The sequence below is a fragment of the Clarias gariepinus genome, chromosome 3, assembly GCF_024256425.1.
Source record: "Clarias gariepinus isolate MV-2021 ecotype Netherlands chromosome 3, CGAR_prim_01v2, whole genome shotgun sequence".
Taxonomy (NCBI): domain Eukaryota; kingdom Metazoa; phylum Chordata; class Actinopteri; order Siluriformes; family Clariidae; genus Clarias; species Clarias gariepinus.
Genome location: NC_071102.1, coordinates 26,465,138 through 26,488,802, shown reverse-complemented (window position 1 = coordinate 26,488,802; position 23,665 = coordinate 26,465,138).

Here is a 23,665-nt window from a genome sequence, read left to right as displayed (position 1 = left end):
TGAATGAAGGGAGGCTCAAAATCAAAAGTACCAGTCAGTATCTGGTGTGGCCACCAGCTGCTTGAAGTACTGCAGTGCATCTCCTCCTCATGGACGGCCTATTGCGGACAGTCTGAGCACTGATGGAGGGATTGTGTGTTCCTGGTGTGACTCGGGCAGTTGTTGTGGCCATCCTGTACCTGTCACGCAGGTGTGATATTCGGACGTACCCATCCTGTGCAGGTGTTGTTACACGTGGTCTTCCACTGCGAGGATGATCAGCTGTCCTTCCTGTCTCCCTGTAGCGCTGTCTTAGGCGTCTCACAGTGCGGACATGGCAATTTATTGCCCTAGCCACATCAGCAGTCCTCATGCCTCCCTGCAGCATGCCTAATGCACGTTCACGCAGATGAGCAGAGACCCTGGGCATCTTTCTTTGGGTGTTTTTACAGCCGGTAGACAAGTCTCTTTAGTGTCCTGCATTTTTAGAACTGTGACCTTAAATGCCTACGTTCTGTAAGCTGTTAAGGTCTTAACGACCATTTCACAGGTGCATGTTAATTAATTGATTATGGTTAATTGAACATACATGGAAAACATTGTTTAAACCCTTTACAATAAAGATCTGTAAAGTTATTTGGATTTTTACAACATTATTGTTGAAATACACAGTCCTGAAAAAGGGACGTTTCTTTTTTTGTTGAGTATATATGACAAAAAAATGAAATGCACATATGCACATATCTTGTCTATGTATTCCCTATAAAGGTTATTGTGCCACCCTTATTAAAACATTCTGTATGGTTTTATCCTTGATTTCCTTCTTCTTCTTAATTTTGCATGCACAGGTTTATTCACATCTTCATTCAGACCCTCCTCATAACCCACACAGGCCTGCTGTCACTGCGGGTTGTGATTTATTATTTTGTTTGTGCACTGATATCTGTGCGTATCTGTGTGTAAATACCTGTACATGTAATATGTGTATCTGTATTTCTGTCTATATAACATATATGCTCAGTAGCAGCCAATATTTGTGCCAATACAAGCGAAAAAAGCTGACACCCCAAGTCAAATTTTAGATTAAAACCGTCATAGTGCATCCTCTGCTACAGCACTTGTCACTTGTCACCTCATTCAAAACTCCCAAGAAAGTTACAATAATAGTATTGGTCATGGCAAACTATATTCGACACGCAATAGTACATTTTGTAATAATAATTTTGCTCGTGACACTATTTTTCTGATTGTGCTGACTGAAGACATAATCAGAATATAGTGATTTTTTGTCTTTAGAAGATCTTGATTGTACAATCAGACACAAAGAACACATTACTGCACGTTAGCTCTTAATAAAAATCATCAGGTTTTATTGAAATAGTCTCATACAAAATTATGCAGACACTACCAGATAAAAAATATATATGTACACCCATCTATTGAAGTTTTATTTCAGTGCTGAATGTCTTAAAAATGAGAACCCATGGTGTCTCAGGTGTCACAAACCCTTTACATGTAAATGTTTTAAAAAGTTTCTTTTTCACCTTTATCATTGACTTTATGACTTCAGGACCTCCCTACGTGACATCTAATTAACATCCTGGTGCTGTCATGTGTCAATCTGTGAATCTGTCTACCCATGGCACCATTTCCAAAATGGTGGAGTGCCAAGGTAGCACATGTGACTGAACTGGCTGATTAATTTAATTTCATTTTTTTACTGAAAGTAACTAAGTTTTAGCCTATTTACCAATTAGAATGATTTTAAACAGATGAAACAAATCATATTTTACACTTAACCTGTTCTGAGTGCATTTCTTAAGCAAATTAATAGAAAACAACTAAGAAACTATCACAGTGACATTATTCAAATAGGGCTTTTAATCTTAAATTGTTAGGGAAAATGCCAAGTGACAGCTTCCAAAATGTGTCCCATGTGGTCTGTTTGATCTTTGACTGATCATCGAATGATCAACAAACAGTAAAATGGTAAAGTGCAAGGAGCTCAGCAAAGATCTGAGAAGGAGGATGATACATTTACACAAGTCAGGAATGTCTCTTGCAGCCATTTCTAAACAACTGCAGTTTCCAAGGTCAGTTCAAAGAACTGTGTAGGTGTAACCACTTTGGTGAGGTCTAGAAAAAAAAACTGTCTACAATCAAGTGAGTTTTACATGGCCATAGAAGGAAAGTTTATTGACCAAGAAACAAGACCCTGCTCCAACTCCTTAAAGCTTGACTAATATTAGCAGCTCACCACATGGACAAAGCCTTTTTGCTGCCAGTAGAACTGGTACACTGCAGAAAGTGGATGGAATAGTGAAGCCTGTAACACCTGTGCTACCGCGGCCTCAGGGAAAGAGGTCGGAATCACCAGACTACTGAGCCGCCGCTTTGTCTCCCCCTAGTGTGTCTGTGTGTGTCTTGTCTGTCCACCGTTGTGATTACATGTATGTTTGTGTGCGCATGGTCTGCATGTTCTTAAAAAGGCTACTGTGTTTTCCTGTCTCCCAGAAGTGAAAGGAGTTGGAGGGTTGAAGCCCTGTTGACACACCCAAGAGTGAAAAAGACTTTAAGTTGTGTTTATGTTGAATAATCTCTTTTTGTTTTTGTTAAAGACTTACAAGAATAAAACTACCTGTGACATTCCCTGCATTTGCGTCCGATCTTGGTAGTAGAAACATGGACGGACCTATCCGGACGCAGCAGGTGTCCACCTGCCGCAGGAAGACTCCCCGATGCATCTGTAATTTAAGGTCCAACAGAGCGAGATTGAGGGCCTGGCACTAGTCGTGAGCGACTTAGCCCACTGTGTGAAGCAGCTTGCCCTACCAGGCTCACTGCCCACTGCTCCTCACTCGCGGTCCACACCCTCACCACCCCGTCCCACACTTCCGGAAAGATATGCAGGTAATCCGGAGGGGTGTAAACGATTCATCCTGGAGATGACGGAGCAGCAGAAGGTCCGCTTCGTTGTTCAGCAGCCCACCGGGCCAGCAGTGGACTGGGCTACGGCCATCTGGAGCGCAGGCAGGGAACTCACGTCCCACTGTGGGAAATTCATTGAAGCTCTGACCACTGTGTTCGATCACACCGATCAGGGCCGGAGAACAAAGGCTGCTGAGGTTGCGGCAGGGTAATACACCTGTCGCAGATTACACAATCCAGTTCCGCAGCGTGATGGCTGCGGAAAGTGGCTGGTGCGAGAAGAGCCTTTTAGCCAGGTTCCGGGATGGACTTCAGCCAGAGATCCAACTAAAGCTTGCGTGCCAGCACACGGGCTTCACTCTGGATGAATGTATCAACCTGGCTATAAAGTTGGACCAGCACCTCTGCTTACGACCCTGCATTGATTACCGTGGGCTCAATGCAGTAACAATAAAATATAAGCACCCACTGCCACTGGTACCGGCCGCCATCGAGCAACTCCGAGGCGCATCCATCTTCACCAAACTCGACCTCCGCAGCGCTTATAACCTCGTTCGTGTGCGTAAGGGCGATGAGTGGAAGACTGCGTTTAGCCAGTGCATTACCAATATAATGTGACCAATATAATGTGATGGCATATGGACTGGTAAACGCACCAGCGGTGTTTTAGAAGTTCATGAACGACGTGTTTTGGGATATGTTTAACCATTTTGTCATAATATACTTGGATGATATCCTGGTATATTCGCGGTCATATTCAGAGCACGTCAGTCATGTGACAGCCGTCCTTCATCGCCTGCGCAAACACAGGCTCTATGTGAAAGCTGAGAAATGCGAATTCCATAAGCAGGAAATAGCATTTCTTGGTTATCGCATAGGACCACTGGGGGTCGAGATGTTGCGGCGGTGCAACAATGTCAGTTAAGGCGCTACAGAGGTTTTTGGGGTTTGCCAATTTCTATAGGCAGTTCATTCGGGGCTTTAGTACAATGGCAGCACCGCTCACCTCACTGTTAAAAGGGGAACCGAAACGGCTTTGCGAGTTCTTCCCGGAAGCGCAAAGAGCGTTTCATCGTCTCAAAACAGCTTTTACTACTGCGCTATATATTAAAGCTACCAAACCCGGAAAAGCCCTTTGTAGTAGAGGTCGATGCGTCTGAGGTAGGCAGAGGAGCAGTGCTGTCACAATGCCAAGGCCACCCTAAGAAACTCTATCCCTGCGCTTTCTTCTCTAGGAAACTAACACCTGCCGAACGCAACTACAACCGAGAGCTGCTAGCAGTAAAAGCAGCGTTAGAGGAGTGGCAACACTGGCTGGAGCGGGCTTAACACATATTTACAGTGCTCACTGATCACAGGAATCTAGAGTACTTGCAACAAGCAAAAAGACTTAACTCGCGACAAGCCCGTTGGGTGCTGTTTTTCACGCGTTTCTGATTTATCATTACGTACCGCCCAGGCTCTAAAAATATAAAAGCGGACGTGCTCTCCCGCTGTTATCCAGCGCCGGATCACATTGTTAAACCTGAGTATATTTTACCCTCTTCACTCGTAAAGTGACCGATCATGTGACGATAAAGGCTCATACGAGCCTGACATCCGGAAATCCCGGCGTTACGCGCACATACAGTATAAACTACTGGAACCAAAGTTCTGGTGGCCAAAAATGCGGAAAACCATTAAAACAATCGTTTTGTCTTGTGCTACTTGTGCAACATCCAAAAACTTACGTTGCTTACCAGTTGGAAAATGAATGCCCCTACCAATACCAAACAGCCCATGGTCCCACATTTCAGTGGACTTCTTCACGGATCTGCCGGTATCAAAAGGGAACACGACAATTCTAGTGGTAGGAGAACGGTTCTCTAAGGGATGTCGGTTTATCCCATTTAGCTCTCTTCCGTCAGCCCTCCAGGTAGCAGAAACCCAATTCAAAACAGTGTTTCGTTGCTATGGCATCCGGGAAGATATACTGTACTGTAATTTCCGATCGTGTTCCTCAATTCATCACCAGGGTCTGGAAGGCTTTCTTTCAGAAATCGGGGACCACAGTTAGCCTAACGTCAGGCTATCACCCCAAGTCGAATGGGCAGGCAGAGCGAACTGTTTAAGAACTCGGGAGATATCTTAGAGCATACTGTAGCAGTCGACAACACGAATGGGCAGACTGCTTAATCTGGGTGGAATATAGGCTACCGGCCTAACGCCGTTTCAGTGTGTGCTAGGGCTTCAGCCCCCGCTATGTCCCTGAGATGTCACTTCCACCGAGGTACCCATGGTGGATTAGTGGTTTAAGAAAGCGGAGAAAGTATAGAAGAATGCACACACCAAGATCTCCCAAGCAGTGTGGCGATTCAAAAGATATGCCGATAGACGACAAAAGAAAAGTCATCCGCTCCAGGTAGGCGATCAGGTATGGCTCTCGACACGGGACCTTCACCTTTACCTCCCATGCAGAAAACTCTCCCCCAGATACATAGGCCCTTGCCCCATAATGTCTTAAATTAACCAGGTATCATTTAAATTGAAACTCCCAGCACACTTACGCATTAACCCTGTCTTCCATGTCTCTCTTCTCAGGCCGGTGGTCTGAGGTCCATTAGATGAAGAAACAGCGGAACCCTCGCTAGCTGGGGCTGTGAAAATAGAGGGCGCCCTTGCGTTCAGGGTCAAAGAACTGCTGGACTCACGGAGAAGAGCAGGTTCCCTTCAATATCTGGTAGAGTGGGACTGGTACGGCCTGGAGGAACGGAGCTGGGTTTCGGCCCGAGACATTCTGAGTCAAGAACTCAGGGAAAAATTCCAAAGGGCACAGCCGGATCGCCCAGCGCCGCATCCACCGGGACCCCCCTGCCGTCAATCCCAGCGGTCAAACGGGTCCTCGCTCTCTCTGGCAACATGAAGAGGGCGCCCACGCCTCCCTCGGGAAGCGAGTCCTGGGGGGGGGGGGGCTACTGTAACACCTGTGCTACCGCGGCCTCAGGGAAAGAGGTCGGAATCACCGGACTACTGAGCCGCTGCTTTGTCTCCCCCCAGTGTGTCTGCGTGTGTATGTTCTCACTAATATCACTAAAGTAGAGTCACCTGTGTCTCCCTTGTGTGCTACCCTACTTAAACCAGCCGGCCCCGTAGATACTTGTCCGTCCACCGTTGTGATTACATGTATGTTTGTGTGCGCATAGTCTGCATGTTCTTAAAAAGGCTACTATGTTTTCCTGTCTCCCAGGAGTGACAAGAGTTGGAGGTCCAGGGTCGAAGCCCTGTTGACTCACCCAAGAGTGAAAAAGACATTAAGTTGTGTTTATGTTGAATAATCTCTTTTTGTTTTTGTTAAAGACTTACAAGAATAAAACTACCTTTGACATTCCCTGCATTTGTGTCCGATCTTGGTAGTAGCAACATGACAAGCCACAGGACTACTTCAGAATTCTTAATAATGTTGAGAAATTTTGAAAAATGTGTTTTAAAAATACAATAACCTCAAACTCACATAAAAACAAGTTATAGAATGGACAAAGCAGGCTAACATTGAGTTTTGGGAGCCTCAACTTTATCAAATATTTGTAGACCGCAAGTTAGGTCCATGCCAGGAAACAACAAATTTTAATACCTCCAGTTATTCCAAGAAAAAAGTTCAAATGTTCACCCAGAAGTTTACCCAATGCTTGTTGATGGCCAACATGAGAAATTGCCAAAGGTGAAATTACAAGACATTCTTTCAAACACTAGACAGGCTGTATGTACATTGTTAACCTGATCATGCATTGATTTCAAAAGTCTCCTAAAAATACAACTTATTTGAAATCTAGGTTTTGCCTTCATCAAAAAGTGCATGTTGTACAATCATCCTGGCCAAACAAGGAATATATATGAGTTAACATACATATATTGTAACATTTTACCACCTGAAAGGACATTAGAAAGACTAATGAGCAGCATTGCTAGACAGAAAAAAAAAATCACTATGCACAAAAAAAAAAAAATATTTGCAATGGATAGACTACAACAACAACAGAAGACTACATCAGGTTCCACTCTTGTCAGCTAAGAGGATATCATGGGCACATGCACATCCAAACTGGATAGTTGAGGATTAAAAAAAAAAAAAAAACCTTGTCTTTAAAAGTCAGCAAGCTCATGATAGCCTTGCTCTTGGCTGAGAAGAATGGACCCAGATTTGGTGCTCTAGCTCATTCTCATCATAGTTTGATCTGAGATGTTTCCTGTTTACCATGCTTTTAAAGAGAAGTTTTTTGAGTTACTATAGACTTCCTGCCAGATCAGACCAGACTGGTTTCATTTATCCCTCTCATTAGCAAGGTGTATTATCCTGTAGATCCTCTGCTCAAATCATGATTTTTTTCTTTACCATTGTGTGTGAACCTCTAGTGACTGTTCTGTTCTGAAATGTTAAAACTAGCCCAATTGATACTGACATCCATTTCACAATTAAAGTCACAGCGATTGATCATGGCGATTGATTTTATCCCCATTCTAACATTTTAGGTGAACATTAACTGTAGCACTTGACTTTTATTTGTGCAATTGTACAGTATGCCACATGATAGCCTAATTAGACAACTGCATGAAATAAAAGTGGACAATGAATGTAAAATAATAGAGTGAAATTTATTAAAGATAAGTTTGGTAACAATTTCCACACATAATTGTGTTAAGTCAAATATTTAATTAAGGATATTTTAGGTAAGTAAATTTTACTTAAATATGAAATAAACTAAATTAAACATTAGTTTTTTTGTTTTAAAAACATGGAAAAAACAAAGCTGTAAAAGTTCACATCACTCATAAAGACTAAACTAGCAAAACACAAGATGACTACCTGATTTCTTTCTTACTTTCTTTCTTTCTTTGATTATTTCCTTTCTTTCTTTCTTTCATTCTTTCCTTTCTTTCTTTGCACTGTCCTCTTGCACCTCCAGGGTCCGGTTTCAATTCCTGCCTCGAGGTCTGTGTGCATGGAGTTTGCATGTTCTCCCCATGGTTGGTGGGTTTCCTCCAGGTACTCTGGCTTCCTCCCAAAGTTAAAAAACATGCAGATTAGGCTAATTGGCTTTCCCAATTTGCCTGTACTGTGTGAATGAGTGTATAAGTGTGTGTACAGTATGTGTGGATATGTGATGGATTGGCACCACAAGTGCCCAAGTCTTCTGGGATAGGCTCCTGGTCCCCTGCAACCCTGTATACAGGATAAAGCAGTATAGAAGATGAGTAATTAAATGAGTGATTTTATTTATTTATTTATTTATTTGTTTGTTTGTTTGTATTTTGCTCCAAACCCCATTCGATGTAAGAGCGTAAGACCCCAAGCCCACAAGTCATGCAACGCAGATTAAAGCAGTCACCTGGATGCATCGTCCTATTTGGCAACTGTAGTTTTTGCTCAGCTGTCTGTTGCTACAGTACATGATACAAGACACAGTAACTAAACAATTATAGGCATTATACAGTAGGTTGTATAGTCTACATTATATGACTACTGTATTATATATGATGTTTGAATCCATTCCTGATTTAGCACAGTAATTTATTAACACTTATCACTAAACACTTATCCTACCACTTAACACGGCAATTAACAGATTAGTTGACTCAGCTGAGTATGAACAGAAAGAACACAAAACTGTGCTGGAGTCTGCTCCATGATTGGATCTGATCAGTTCTGGACTAATATGTTCACAGTTCACTGTTGTGACAAGCTGTAGACTAGCTGACGAAGAGGAAACACCACCAAAACAGATGGTAATAAAAGATGACTGGTTGACTACTTTTTTTTGTTTCTTTTACCAGTGCTGGACGAAAAAGTTATAATATATATAAAATATTAATTAATTAATATATTAATAACAAATAAAATGTGTTATAATTACTGTAATGCTAAGGTGACAATGTAATAGATACATGAAAAACAAAAATCAGTACAACCTAAACCAAAAAACAGCACCAATCTTAAAAAAAACAAAAGTAGCAAGTAGAGTGCAGCTTAAAACAACATGGCTTAGATGCTAATTTACATAAATAAACAGGATAGTTAGGCAAGGCAGGACCAGTGGGTAGAATCAAGGGTTTGAGTAAACTTTAGCCTTAAAAGTAAACACCAAAATAGGATTTGCATAAGGCACAGAAATAAAGGCAGGATGAGGTGGAAGACAACACATCTGGCTAAATGAGGGTCAGTGGAGTGTGTGTGCAGTTCTTGATTGCAAGGTAAATGACAAACAGGTGTTAGCAGGGACTGATGGATATATGCTGATGAGGAATATCAGCTAAATAAATAAAGAAATTAGCTAAAATGTATTACTTACTCACTCACTCATCTTCTATACCGCTTTATCCTGTATTCAGGTCTATAGGAGGCTTAGGGCACAAGGCAGGGTACACCCTGGACAGGGTACCAATCCATCACAGGGCACACAGACACTCACACACTACGGGCAATTTGTAAACTGACATGGTAGCTTAGTGGTTAGCACTATCACATTGCACCTCCAGGGTCCAGGTTTGATCCAAAGAGTTTGGCGAGTTGCCTCTGGTTTCCTTCCACAGTTCACCTGTAGTGTGTACTTTAGAACAATGGAATAAGGTGATGTGGTCTGATCAGTACAGATTGACCCTAATCCAGAGTGATAGGCACATCAGGGTAAGAAGTGAAGTACATGAAGTGATACACCCATCATGCATTGGGCCCACAGTACAAGGCTTTAGATGTTGCTTCAGATGGCCAGGTCTATAAAATGAAGTGAGCTGAATACCATGAATGTACGGAATCTTATCAATATCTTATCTTATCTTATCTTATCAATAGGTTCTTGCCTCATTGATGCCACAGGACTCAAAAAATGAAAACATAATTGGAAGGAATCTCTAAGGAATCTTTTTTTTTTTTTTTTTTTTTTTTTGCACATTAATCGGCCCCCACATTGAGTGGTGAAATCAAAAGCAGTCTAGTGAAATCTTGGAACAAGAGCCAGTCATAAAAATTCAACCAAGTGCCAACTAAATTACTGATGTCAAGATAATTAAATAATAAACCATTTCCATACCTACTCTCCATTTAAAAAAAATCCGGCAACAAATCTTTTGATAACTGGCACACATTCCCAGCTGTCAAACTGTGCCACTAATAAGCATATACAGTAGCACCAACAATCAGTAATTAGGCATCCCAGAGAAAGCAATTAATTGTCATTTTACAATATGGCTTCCCTGGCTAATAGTTGCTAAAAGACAGCTCGCTTGATGTTTTGTTAAGTACACATTAAGTTTATTGCCTTGGAAACATGAAAAGTCAATTACATGTGAATGAAGATGTCAGAATCAAAGCACGACAAGGGCTTGATTGAGGGCATTAAATTCTTCCAATCATTAAACGCATGCTGGCCGAGTAAACAAAGGGCTGCTAATTAAGAATCACTGAAAGGCTCTTGAAGTCTTCACAGCGGAGTGTCTAGCTGAAGTGGTGTGATTATAAAACACTTGATTCACTTTGTGCCATATGATTCAATTTTTCCCTAAAAATGATTCAGTGGTTCAAACATTATGACAAAAACAAATCTATGATGTGTGCGCAGAAAATTATTAGAATTGCTTCACGTTGTTCTGTAGTTCTGTACGAAATTAGTTCATGCAAATATGCAGTTGAAAGCCAAAGTGTATATTTTGTGTAATGGGTTCAATTTTAAATGATTTTGTAAGTTCTCACAAAAAATACTAATTTGAAATAATATGGTTGAGTTGATTTCAATATGTCTTGTTTTCTGATGGCTTTAAGGCCAAACAAGTTAAGTATTTCAGTGTTAAGGTTTAAATGGTTTAAATAGAGATTAGGAATCAGAGCAGACGAATACAAAAAGTCAGACTTTGTTTTTGTTTAATCAAAATATTTAGCATCATTACTCTATTAGACAAATCTCTTTTTCCATCCCAGCATATTGGTATAGGAGTACCTTTCTCTATGTAAAGTTGCAACAGCCCCAGACATTTTGATGAGCCCAAGATGAATGGGATTGAGACTAGTTAACTTTATGACTATAGTTCACTGGAGTTCAAGGTTTTACACTGAACACACCTTTCTCTTTATAATTGTGTTATAGAGGTATTTTTAGATTGTGAGGTAGAAGAGACCTCAATGCTCACTCATGCCCTTACCCTTCTATTACTGATGATGGCTTTGGAACAAATTTAGACGTATCTCAAAAGAAATTTTATGTAATCAGTGGACCATGAAAAATGTGTCTTCTTTCCCCTGAGAGGACCTGCCGCTGAAGATAAAAGCATAAAAATGTCAGTTAAAATTAGGTTTGTAAGGAATCATATGGATATAAACAGACTCAACAGTGAATTTGCCTGTTTTTGCTTTTGTTTTAATCCAAGAAATGTTTTCTATTCAGAACGGTAAAATAAATAGAGGAACTTTGTGTGCAGAGCCATGAAAGAGTTATTTAAGCTTAATTGAGTCTATAGTCTATCTTTTATCAACTGTGAGGCCTCACCATTAATTCACCTGTTAAAAAAACAGGGATGGACAAAATTACATGAATTTATATATAGAATGCAAAATTACATGCAGGGATATGTGTAGTAAAAAACATGCCCGTGATCAATTCTGCTACACTTGCAGGTTAGCTAGCAAATTTAAATGACACAGATTCACAAACTGGGCATACAGTATGATAGGGTGCAACCCCCTATCATATCCTATTTTTGTAATGTCAACTAAAGAGTTGTAACATATCTAGCAAACGTTAAAACATGTACAGTGGTGTGAAAAACTATTTGCCCCCTTCCTGATTTCTTATTATTTTGCATGTTTGTCACACAAAATGTTTCTGATCATCAAACACATTTAACTATTAGTCAAAGATAACACAAGTAAACCCAAAATGCAGTTTTTAAATGATGGTGTTTATTATTTAGGGAGAAAAAAAAAATCCAAACCTACATGGCCCTGTGTGAAAAAGTAATTGCCCCCTGAACCTAATAACTGGTTGGGCCACCCTTAGCAGCAATAACTGCAATCAAGCGTTTGCGATAACTTGCAACGAGTCTTTTACAGCACTCTGGAGGAATTTTGGCCCACTCATCTTTGCAGAATTGTTGTAATTCAGCTTTATTCGAGCTGAACCGCCTTTTTAAGGTCATGCCACAACATCTCAATAGGATTCAGGTCAGGACTTTGACTAGGCCACTCCAAAGTCTTCATTTTGTTTTTCTTCAGCCATTCAGAGGTGGATTTGCTGGTGTGTTTTGGATCATTGTCCTGCTGCAGCACTCAAGATCGCTTCAGCTCGAGTTGACGAACAGATGGCCGGACATTATCCTTCAGGATTTTTTGGAAGACAGTAGAATTCATGGTTCCATCTATCACAGCAAGCCTTCCAGGTCCTGAAGCAGCAAAACAACCCCAGACCATCACACTACCACCACCATATTTTACTGTTGGTATGATGTTCTTTTTCTGAAATGCTGTGTTACTTTTACGCCAGATGTAACGGGACACGCACCTTCTTAAAAGTTCAACTTTTGTCTCGTCGGTCCACAACGTATTTTCCCAAAAGTCTTGGCAATCATTGAGATGTTTTTTAGCAAAATTGAGACGAGCCTTAATGTTCTTTTTGCTTAAAAGTGGTTTGCGCCTTGGAAATCTGCCATGCAGGCCGTTTTTGCCCAGTCTCTTTCTTATGGTGGAGTCGTGAACACTGACCTTAATTGAGGCAAGTGAGGCCTGCAGTTCTTTAGATGTTGTCCTGGGGTCTTTTGTGGCCTCTCGGATGAGTTGTCTTTGCGCTCTTGGGGTAATTTTCTCGGCCACTCCTGGGAAGGTTCACCACTGTTCCATGTTTTTGCCATTTGTGGATAATGGCTCTCACTGTGGTTTGCTGGAGTCCCAAAGCTTTAGAAATGGCTTTATAACCTTTACCAGACTGATAGATCTCAATTACTTTTGTTCTCATTTGTTCCTGAATTTCTTTGGATCTTGGCATGATGTCTAGATTTTGAGGTGCTTTTGGTCTACTTCTCTGTGTCAGGTAGCTCCTATTTAAGTGATTTCTTGATTGAAACAGGTGTGGCAGTAATCAGGCCTGGGGGTGACTACAGGAATTGAACACAGGTGTGATAAACCACAGTTAAGTTATTTTTTTAACAAGGGGGGCAATCACTTTTTCACACAAGGCCATGTAGATTTGGAGGTTTTTTTTCTCCCTTAATAACGTAAACCTTCATTTAAAAACTGCATTTTGTGTTCAATTATGTTATTTTTGACTAATAGTTAAATGTGTTTGATGATCAGAAACATTTTGTGTGACAAACATGCAAAAGAATAAGAAATCAGGAAGGGGGTAAAAAGTTTTTCACACCACTGTATTTCTCCTTCCTTGTAGACCAGCTGCATATACTGTACTGGTGAAGACATTTCAGTATACATGTGATCAAAAAAAGGTTTTAAAAAAAAAAGTTGGTGTAACCTCTGTCCAAATGGGTTTTATTTACTGTATTAATTGTACCTGATTTTACCACAGGTGGACTCCAATTAAACTGTAGAAACGTCTCAAGGATGATCAGGGGAAACAGGATGCGCCTGAGCTCAATTTTGAGCTTTATGGCAAAGGCTGTAAATACTTATTTACATGTGCTCTCTCAATTTTTTTATTTTTAATAAATTTGCAAAAATCAAAATCTCAAGTAACCTTTTTTTCATGTCATCATTATGGGGTGTTGCATGTAGAATTCTTAGGAAAAAATTAAATTAAATTCATTTTAGAATAAGGCTGTGACATAACAAAATGTGGAAAAAGTGATGCGCTGTGAATACTTTCCGGATGCACTGTATATATAAACAAACTGAATATGTTTTCCACCATGTGCTGTAATGTCAGTTGATTTAACTTATAAAACTAATAAACAAATAAAAATTATTGTGTGTGTGTGTGTGTGTTACTACAATATACTTAATCTTAGAAGGTGCCGTTAAATATAATTCTGATTTAACTGTGGTTTAAGTGTTGTGGAGTTTTCTTCTCCAGGCCTCTCATCTTTTTCTCCTTGTCCCTCACTTATGTGACTTCCACAGAATGCTAATCCATTGGCTCTTCTTTCATCTGTGGGCTGTGAAATAAATAGAATTCATAATTCAATGTCTTTGGCTTACTGTTTCCTTATTCAAGCTTAAGGGCAGATCTTAGACTCTTGCCCCTCAGGACAGAGGGACAGATGGATTATCTCAATTTCAGGTTATATGTACTGAATCATTCATGAAATGTAAGAAGGTATACTCTTCTTGTTTCTTGGAAATGATCTAGAGTCCTTTTTTTACTTTAAGGAAAGCAAGGAGCCACCCGGAGAAGGGGTGCTCTGAGACATCTTGGTTTCCATTTCAATGAAAAAGTGGAGTGAAGGATGTGTCCTGACAGACAGATGAGAAGAACGACCCGAGAAGTCACACATTTTTTCATGCCGCAGCATTCATATCTCAGTAGTAAAATGGCTGACACCAGGGAAAGCCAAATTCCACAACTCTGAGGATATTGCAGAGTGGAACGTTTCATCCAGAGATGACAGAGATTGTGCACCAAATAAAGGTAGCTACGGTGCTCGTAAGGAATGACAATGTTTACTGACCATGGAAAAATTCTCAATATTGGTTTCGTGATTGTTTACTCACTGCTATATTTATTACAATTGTGCTGGTTGTGAGCTTTTGTATTTTAGTTATTTCTGTTTAATTGATAAAACATAAAGCTTCAATGATTTGAAATCTTTATTTTGCTGAATCATTTTTGAGGGCTAGTGGCGACAAAGGATAAGAATCTTACAGAAGAATTAAGGTTCTGGCCAATGCTCAAGGTTTTCTTTAAAGTTTGATAAACATTAAAAAAAATGTAATTGCATTTTTTTAAATGTGCATAATTCCATAAATGTCTTAAGTTGAATGAATAAAGAATATGTTGTCTAAAATAGCCTACATAAAATGTGATACAAAACAATAACAACATACAAAACAATAATCACAACTATTTAATTGCAATGATGGAAATATTTTATACTGTTGGATAAAGATATTGTTTGGGATATAAAAATATTAATATTGTATAAGGCCTCTAGGAATCTAATGGACCACTGGTGGCCATGAATCTTACATCTGAAGGAAAAAACACATCTTAATAAATTATTTTTATCTCTTTATAGGGCACTCATTGAAATAATTGGAAAAGCTAACTTTTTAAGACCTATTTTCTTTTCTTTTACTTTTCATTGTTGTCATTTTAGGTTAAAAATCAAGGTCATTGAGGTTACCATATGGTTTTCATGGTGTTAAGATACCCATTGCCATAGCGTTAAGATTTTTTCCCAAAAAAGCATGTATAACTTGTAAATTGTGTAATTGTAAATCTGATTGAGTGTCATGATTTATGCCCTGTCTCCCTCGTATTCCTTTTTTTTTTCTCCACGCTGTCACTTTACCCACGTGCCCATGTTTTCCCCCAGCCTGTCATGCATCCTTTCCCACGCCCTCCGTTTCCGCCCCGTCTACACACCTGTTTCTCATCTGCTCCGCTGATTATTCCAGTAATTTAAGCACGCACTGCGCGCTGATCAGATCGCTGGATTATTGTGTGTATTTATACCTCGATTCTCTGGCGTTTTCTTTCATTGTCTTTCACGTTACAACCTCGCTTTGTTTTTTCTCGTTATTGATTTTTTTGCCTGCCGATTTTGATTGTTCGCCTGCCTTTTGATCTCCTGGTTTCGACTCACGCTTCCCCCTTTGATTTACGGCTCCTGTCTCTCGTCCTTTTGGTTTCTCTTTGCCTTGCTGCTTGTCTTCCCGGTTTTGACCTCGCGCTTTTCTTTTGACTCCGGCTCTCTTTTCGTGTTTTTGACGCTTCGCTGACGGACTCACAGCATTCGACCCTCGCTCACGCCTCCGACCACGCCCCCCACATCTCGATACTGTCATTATCCGCTCTTGGATTCATATCGTTCTGCCTTTCGCTCATGATAGAATAATCCAGCCAGCTATGGATCCAGCGGCTTCTGACCGTATGAGAGCGGCATTGGAGAGTCAAGGTGCTCTGCTTGGAACTCATCAACAGGAACTGCTCAGCGCAAAGCAGTCTCTCGCTGACGTCACGTCTCAGCTCCAGAGGCTCCAACTCTCCTTACCGCAAGGAGCAAACCCCCACGTGCAGCAGAAGCCACGCCTCCCCGCCCCTCTCACCTACGAGGGAGATCCAGGCACCTGCCGTTTCCTCCTATCTCAGTGTTTCCTGATCTTCGAGCTCCAAGCCTCTCAACCGAACGATCCAAGGTGGCCTACGTCATCACGCTCCTGTCAGGACGCGCCCGGGAATAGAGCACCGCGCTTTGGGATGCCCACGACCCCTGCTGTTCCAATTACGAGGACTTCGCCAGAGAAATGAAGGGGGTGGTTGACCGCTCATGCCACAGCAGAGAGGCGGGCCAAAGACTGCTGAAACTCCGCCAAGGCTCGCGCTCGGCCTATGATTATGCCATTGAGTTCCAGACCCTGGCCCTTCCCAGCGGTTGGAACAACCGAGCGCTATGCGACGTCTTTATAGAGGGTCTGAGAGAGAAGCTCCAAGATGAGCTAATATCACGAGAGCTCCCCTCGTCTCTCCAAGAGCTTATGGATCTGGCCAGCCGAGTAGATGCACTCCGTCTTCGTAGGCCGGCCGGGTTTTCTCCACCCAGGACTCTGCCGCGACCTCCACCTCTACGAGTTGAACCCCAGGAGGAACCCATGCAACTGGGAAGAACCCGCATCACCCTAGAAGAGCGTCTCCGCCGCCAAATGGAAGGGGCCTGCTTTTACTGTGGAAAACCAGGACACCTGCTTAAGAACTCCAGCAAAAGGGGGCGCCCTCTAGTTCAGCTGGAAGCACTAGAGGGCGGGACTCCAAGGAGGCTTCCAGAGCAACGTCACCTGCTTCCCATCCTTCTCATCCATGAGCAACAGACCCACCTTGTGCAGGCACTGGTTGACTTGGGTTCGGATCGTAATCTGCTGAATGCGGCTTCGGCCAAAACCCTGGGTATTCCCGCGCTGCCCTTGGAGAACCACCTCAAGGTCCAGGCCCTTGACGGGAGTCCGCTCCCATCTATCACCCATAGAAACCCCTCTCATTGGTCTAAGGGTTTCCGGCAACCACTTGAAACAGACGTCGCTGTTCATCATGGAGGGGTCACATGCAACGGTCGTCCTAGGCCTCCCCTGGTTAACCCAACACAACCTGCACATTGATTGGGTCAGAAACTCGATCGTATCTTGTTTCACGTCATGTTTACGCGCCGCCACCACGCCATGCCTCGACCCCGCCCACACAGAGGAGCCACCGGACCTCACCCGTGTCCCCCCAGAATACCATGACCTCAGGACTGTGTTTAGCAAATCACGTGCAGTCTCTCTTCCCCCCCACCGACCATACGACTGCGCCATTGACCTTCTCCCAGGCACCACCCCTCCCAAGGGCCGTCTTTACTCTCTGTCACCCAAGGAACGCCAAGCCATGGATCAGTACATCACGGAATCCCTCGCTGCAGGAATCATCGGCCCTTCTTCTTCTTTGGCAGGTGCTGAAATCTTCCTAGGCAAGAAAGATGGTTCCCTTCGCCCGTGCATTGATTATAGGGGCCTCAATGACATCACAATAAAGAACCGGTACCCCTTCCTCTAATGTCTACTGCCTTCAAACTTCTTCAGGGGGCCAGCATCTTCACCAAGCTCGATCTGCGCAACGCCTATCACCTTGTCCGCATTTCGGAAGGGGATGAATGGAAAACAGCCTTTAATACGCCAACTGGACATTATGAATATCTGGTGGTCCCCTTTGGACTTACTAATGCCCCCGGAGTCTTTCAGGCCTTAATTAATGACGTTCTCAGGGATTTCCTCAATTCTTCTGAATTCGTCTATCTGGATGATATCCTGATCTTCTCTCAGAACCCAGAAGAACACCAACATCACATCAGGCAGGTGCTGCAGAGGCTGCTGGAGAATAATTTGTTTATCAAGGCTGAGAAGTGCAAGATTCACACCACGCCTCCCACGTTCCTCGGGTTTACCATCAGCCCAAAAGGCATCGAGATGGAACCTGCTAAGCTCCAAGCTGTCACTAGGTGGCCCACTCCTACCTCACGGCAAGAACTTCAGAGGTTCTTAGGCTTCGCTAACTTTTATCGATGGTTTATCCGAGGCTACAGCTCCATCACCACCCCTCTAACAGCCCTCACGTCTACTAAGACCCATTTCAGCGAGCTTAAGAAGCGGTTCACCTCTGCTCCTATCCTCACCATCCCAGACCCGTCATGTCAGTTCATTGTGGAAGTCGACGCCTCCAGCACTGGAGTAGGAGGCATCCTCTCACAAAGATCCAACCTGGATAATAAGCTGCACCCCTGCTCCTTCTTCTCCCACCGCCTAACTCCTGCTGGAAGTAATTATGGCATCGGAGACCGTGAACTCTTAGCCATCAAGTTAGCCCTGGAGGAATGGAGACACTGGCTAGAGGGAACGGAGATCCTATTCCTAGTTTGGACCGACCACAGGAACCTCGAGTATCTATGGAGTAGATACGGAGCCAGGCCCGGTGGTCCCTCTTCTTCGCGAGGTTCCCCTTTTCCCTCTCCTACCGACCAGGGTCTAAGAACACCAAGCCGGACGCCCTTTTGAGACTATTTATGACCACCCAAGACCCTGCCGCAGGTGAAACTATTTTGCCACCCCCCTGCCTACTCGCCGTGGCCGAGCTCGACATCGAAACCAGTGTCAAGCAAGCCCTATCTCATGAACCAAGCCCAAGCAATGTGCCCCCTAACCGTCTCTTCGTTCCCCTCGCTTTGCGCTCTCAAGTCCTGGAGTGGGCCCACAGCTCTAAACTCTCGTGCCACACAGGCTCCGCCAGAACCCTGGCACTAGCCCAGCAGCGGTTTTGGTGGCCCACCCTCAAGAAGGACGTCTCTAGCTTTGTTTCGGCGTGCAATATCTGCATAAGATCCAAGCATGTCAACACGCCCCCAGCTGGCCTCCTCAGACCTCTGCCCATCCCTCATCGCCCCTGGTCCAACATTGCCCTGGACTTCGTCACTGGGCTACCCCCCTCCGCTGGCCACACCTGCATCATGACTGTGGTTGATCGGTTCTCTAAAGCTGCTCACTTTATCCCCCTTCCAAAACGTCCGTCCGCCAAGGAGACTGCCGAGCTCATGATTAACAACGTGTTTAAGCTCCACGGCCTGCCTATGGACATTGTCCCCCAGTTCACCTCTCGGTTTTGGAAAGCATTCTGTAAGCTGATTGGGGCCACTCCCAGCTTGTCCTCTGGTTTCCACCCCCAATCTAACGGCCAGACGGAGAGAAAGAACCAGTCCCTCGAAATTGCCCCGAGGTGTATGGCTACTCGAGATGTTACCTCCTGGAGCCAGTTCCTTCCTTGGGTTGAGTACACCCACAACTCCCAAACCTCATCATCCACCGGTCTCTCTCCCTTCCAGTGCTGCCTTTGCTATCAACCGCCCTTATTCCCGTCTCAGGAGTAGGAGGTCAGTGTCCCATCTGCCCAAGCTTTTGTCAGGTGCTGCAGAAAGACCTGGCTCAGAGACCATGAGAGACAGAGAGTCATGCTCGCCACCAGAGATACGCCGCCGATTTTGATTGTTCGCCTGCCTTTTGATCTCCTGGTTTCGACTCACGCTTCCCCCTTTGATTTACGGCTCCTGTCTCTCGTCCTTTTGGTTACGCTTTGCCTCGCTGCTCGTCTTCCTGGTTTTGACCTCGCGCTTTTCTTTTGACTCCGGCTTTCGCTTCGTGTTTTTGTTTTTGACGCTTCGCTGACGGACTCACAGCATTCGACCCTCGCTCACGCCTCCTACCACGTCCCCCACATCTCGATACTGTCATTATCTGCTCTTGGATTCATATCGTTCTGCCTTTCGCTCGTGACATTTAGGGTTATTTCCTAATTAAGTAGACCAGAATAACGATAACAGGAGTAGACCAATAATGTTTAGTTAATGTGACACATTTTGCAACTATAGCACAATTCTAAGTGACATGCCTTCTGAAAGCTAACTGGCAAAAGCTGGCCATGTTTTTAAAACAAACCAGTCATCATTACAAATCTACTTGAAGATTATTAAAAAGATTCAGTAAACCAAATTTCAGCTTCATAATATTTAATGAGGATTTAATAAAAAAAAAAAAAATAAATAAAAAAACATTGCACTTTTGAATTCTGATTATGCCCAAGTCATTTATGCATGGGAGTATACAGAGCATAATTAGTCATGCTCTCTGGGTGGGAAAGATGGCATACTCCCTCAAGTCAATCACAGTGATCTGAATTTGTCATATATGTAGAACAGGGAAGAAAGCACTTTCTCTGTTTGGGTTATGCTGCTTTGGGATGCAGCAAGAACATCAGTTTGAAAAGATCCTGGTTTCTAGATGTTATGGAGAAAACATGTACTGTATTAGCATCCCCCCCTCCCCTGGTTGGTATATAAGCTGATGTGTGATAGGGAAAAACCTGGCTAGTGGATGGGAATTGACAAATGACCAAGTTAAGGAGAAAATGGGGACAAAAGGGCATTTGCACATGCTTTAAAATGTTATGTAAAACCATTGCATGCATCTATCCAATTAAATGTAATGAAGCAATTTAATCATTTTATTCAAATTGTAAATGATGTTTTTATTGTTAATCTTCAATTTCACCTTCAGCTCTCAACAAGCAATGTTTGTATTGAGCTTGGAATGAAGGACTTCCACTCAAGTGTTTGTATATCCTTGACAAATCTGGACCATGCTATCACTTAGGGCCTTTAGTTGGATTGATGACCTGTCTCTGACAGGATGGAGTGTTTAAGGATGAGGTAAATCAGATCCAATAAGAGCAGATTTAAATGACTGCTGTGGCCTGTAATTGGTTCTGCAGATGACTTCTTAGCAAAGGAGAAGCAGCCAGTGACCTTGTCTATGATTGTGCATCACTCTTTCGTGCCACAAGCCATATCACTCTTTGTAAACATGTCTAGCCTTGAAATAACCCGGATGTATGCCATGTCATTTGGGTAAATGGCAGAATTATTAATGTACAGCCAATTGTAATGGTTAGAAACGTCTACATTCACAGACGTTTTTGCGACAGCTTGATCGAGATGTTGTTTGGCCCACAAGCATGCTAAAATTTAGAAATCTTTGAATTAATTTCTCATGAAGCTAATTGGACATTAGTCCCAAATCTGAAAAAAAAGAACATCCTGACCAATAAACCCAATTAGCTATATTTCCTAATCACTTAGCATATGACTCGATACGCATGGGCAAAGCTTAGCAAGCATTCTCACTGCCTTAATTTAAGTCTTTTACTCTATTCTTGCCTCCTCAGTTCTAGAGAATTTCATCAATAATGCATACAATGGAAGGTTGCAAACTAATTTGGTCGACTTTTGCCCCCCACAAATGTAAACACTCAAACACAAGCATGAGCACTTAAAGCGCAGTGTCCAATGTGGTTTAATTTTCTTCCCCTCTCTTGTTCTGCTTTCCTTATCTTTTTTATGCACCTTGCCACACTAGCATTTTCTGCCAATCACGGCATGACAGCAAACTTTACTGCATCAAACTGTGATGAAATCAGAGCCTTTTTGTTTGGCAGTGAGAACAATGTATCCTGTACTCTAATGAACTCCTGGCAGGAGAGCCACCTGCCTTTTTTGCTTTGCCAGCCCATGCAGCAGCAACAGCAGGCAACCTTTACTTAATTATACCATTTTGCATTCAGGACCCAGTGAGGCAAGGGAAAAAAAAAAAAACCTAGCTCTTAGTAGAAGAGCTGACTTTCTTATTATCGAGAAGGTAAAGGGGAAAAGAGGCAGCAAAGTTATTGCTGCGTATATATTGTGTGTGTGAGAGAATAAAATAAAGTAAAGAATATCTTAATAGAATATCATAGCTATAGCTAAAGTAAATGACAAAAGTAAAATGGCTTAACACTATGTATGTCTGCACTGAAACAGGATGAATTGTAAAATGCCCCTCATCACTTTGATCACATATGTGAACCTACTTGCAGTTTAGCATTTTTATTTAAATCTCTCATAGTGGGTAATGAGCACTTGTGCCTGAGTTGTTAGATTTATTTTAATTGAAGTAATATACCCTGCAATCTTGGCTATGATGAACTCATTTCGGGTTGTCAATGTGTTAACTCAGTTTGTAGCAAAAAGCGATTGGTTGGATGCTGAGTTGTTCGGTCAGCATGACGCTTACGGGCGTTCCTGCTGTAATTCATAATTGTAAACTTAAATCAAACTTAAGCTCTCTGAGACTATTTAATGAAAAACACTCCATTGTAAAATAGTATAAAATGAACATCCCTGGGGCTTTCTAGAAAGCTCATAATAAAATCAGTAACCATAGTTATAGTATACTTTTATTTCTGTATTGGATTTGAAATAAAACAATAACTATGTAGTTAAATTGTTTAATTGCCTAAATCATATTGGGTAAATCATAGTTATTTTTTTAAGGAAAGTAGTTGTGCAGCAGCAGTTTATTCTAATAGAGTCTGTGTAGCTACTGTATGTCACACTCAGTATGTTCACATGCACAGTTAACTATGGTTATAGCTTGACTAGGTCAATTAATTGGACTTCTGTCCTTGCCCATTATACAAGCATGGCAGGGAAACCCAATTATTGACTCTTGCATGTCCGACTCCACTACGATACAGTAGGTGGTAATATGCTGCCATTCAGCTTGTAAGTATTGTATTCCAGGTTGACCTATTATATTAGAGACCCAAACACTCGACAAATAGAATAACTAGCGGCAAGCTTATAAGTGAAACCTTAACTTTCACGTTCTTTCTTAGATTATGTCACACTTTGAGTATTAAGTCCCATTCTATAAAAAGTGTTTACTTGCTGTGCATCTCTAGCTTTTCCTTGCCGTTGAAAAGTAAACTCTAGCTTTAGTTTCTCTAGCTTTAGATGAACACAAATATAACCTAAGTTGCAAAAAGGGTCATAAATGTTGTCATAATAGACATCAAACTGATTTTAATTTTAGCCCAGCCTTTATTCATCACATATAGATCACTGCACAGTAAAATTATTCATTCTTTACCTATCCCAGCTTCTCGGGGTCTGAGCCCAGGGTCAGCTATTATATACTGTAAAGCACCTAGAGCAGAGAGGGTTAGGGGAATCGCATAATGGCCCAACATCGTCGACCTGGTGGATTTGGCCCAAATCCGCAGACCTTGAAAAAGTACTTTAGAGTCTTAACACATTGAGTCACAAACGCCATATAATGAATTTAATAATGATCAAAGCCAAAAAAAAAAAAGAATTTGTAAATATAACAGTAAGTATCTTCTATTTCACTAGGATGATCAAAACTGTACAGGTATAGCAGTTTCTGGAATTTTGCAGTTAACCATAAAGTAAGCTTTCAAATACTAATGACATCCATTAGCAAATAATGAAGAAAGACTAACTACCTGTAGCATAATAATAAAACACATTAATAATAATAATAATAATAATAATAATAATAATAATAATAATAATAAAAACATGTTAAATTGATCAAGTTCTCTTGGGAGGGTGTTGGTATAAATGGATCGATCAAAGTAGGCAGAGACTGAGGCAGCTGAAAATACAGATATTCTTATGTCACCATGGTATGTGGAGGAGTGGTATGATGACACTTCAA